This window comes from Phymastichus coffea, unplaced genomic scaffold (genome assembly GCF_024137745.1).
Source record: "Phymastichus coffea isolate CEN01 unplaced genomic scaffold, Cenicafe_Pcof_1.1 PCOF00006, whole genome shotgun sequence".
Classification (NCBI taxonomy): Eukaryota; Metazoa; Arthropoda; class Insecta; order Hymenoptera; family Eulophidae; genus Phymastichus; species Phymastichus coffea.
In genome coordinates, this window is record NW_026706817.1 from 10,289,247 (window position 1) to 10,290,898 (window position 1,652).

Sequence of the window (1,652 nt, forward strand, 5' to 3'; positions counted from 1 at the left end):
AAAATGAACTTACACGGGTACGTAGGATAGATTTATATATATATATATATATATATATTGATACATAAGATAACATGTCTAGTAACGATATCGCACTACTATCTAGTTCACGATTTATTAAATAAATGTTCTAAAATGCGCGGTCGGTCGTCCTTACACTCCTGGTCCCGGTACGCAAACACGTGGATTCACCGAAAGGGGAACCTTGATTATGGTAAGTAGTAGAGAGAGAAAAAAAAATACACGGAAGAGATTTCGCTTTATCGAGAATAGAGGCTAGAAGTACTCACGCTGTTGTTTTGGTCCGAAATATCGTTTGGTTCGTTATGTGGGTAATCACTCCTTTTGAATTCTGTCAGATTAACTGGTCCAATATATATTTCTTTTATCCAATAATATTCCAATAGGCAATAAAGTGAATACTGCTATGATTTTCGTTTACACAAAATTGTTAGAAGTCATGGTACTCGGTATTTCGAATATTTAATTATAACTCTAACTCTTATATTCTCAAACTCTTGAATTATAGATTTAAGTTTAGTAGGAAAATTGCAGGCTTCTTAGTCGAGCGCTCACTCCTGACTGATTAAATTCTGTCGCTCTACTTTCGCTGGTTTATTATATAGCCTTTGTCCCGAGCATACCGTCTCTCTCTCGCACATATGCTTTAGACGTTTACGCTTCTCGTAGCGGCTCGTCTTACCTAGCTAAGCACGCCGACTGCAGAACGCTGTCCCAGCATGCTGACACAGCGTGAATCAGCCTCTGCCGCTCATTCCTGCCGAATCGCGCATACGAATACTGCTAGCTATACTGTGTCCGAACGGAAATCCCGAAAGCAAAATATTATTTGATAGTAATATAATAGGCCGTCACGTACCAGACACTCATAGTTATGTTAAATCTGAATTTACATAAAAGTGAAAACATAAATTCAAATAAAAACTTATCTCAAACAAATAAATTATCTAATGCAAAAATATTATTGTTGAAAATATTAATGAAAATATGTATAAGTAAATGTTAATGAAATTATATCTAAATTCTATTTTTGATCAAAACGATTTTATTTTCTTCTTTTATTTACAGATGAGAATAATAATGATATTAAATTAAAGATAGGAACTCTGTTATTTAATAATTTGAAATTCTTACAATTTAATTCTCATGAAATATATGAGGTACACTCAGCAATGCAAACAAGTGATATTCACAAATATATACCTCTCTACATTGCAATTGGTATTTATCCAACAGCAGCTAGATGTAACCATCAATGTTATCCAGGAACAATACGGTATGTATTACTTACTATAACGAGTGGCTAGACCCTCGTTATGTCTCTCTCTCTATACATAATTATAATTATCCTCATATGTATATGTATACTTATCATGTATCTATTTCACATGTATGGCAGCCAAAGGTAAGTCAGAGAGAGCACTAATAGAGGGCGAGCTAGAAAGAGAGAGAATTCGGGAAGCCGGCGCGACGCTCGCGAGAACGGGAGTGGGACAGGAGAAAGCCCCGCGCAAAGAACTCACTCTTGTACCGGCGACTTCGAAGCACGTGGACGTGTTACGAGTGGCTACACAATACGTGCTTGCGATCTTTTGCTATCCGACTTTTCGTGACTGACTTTTTGTGACTGA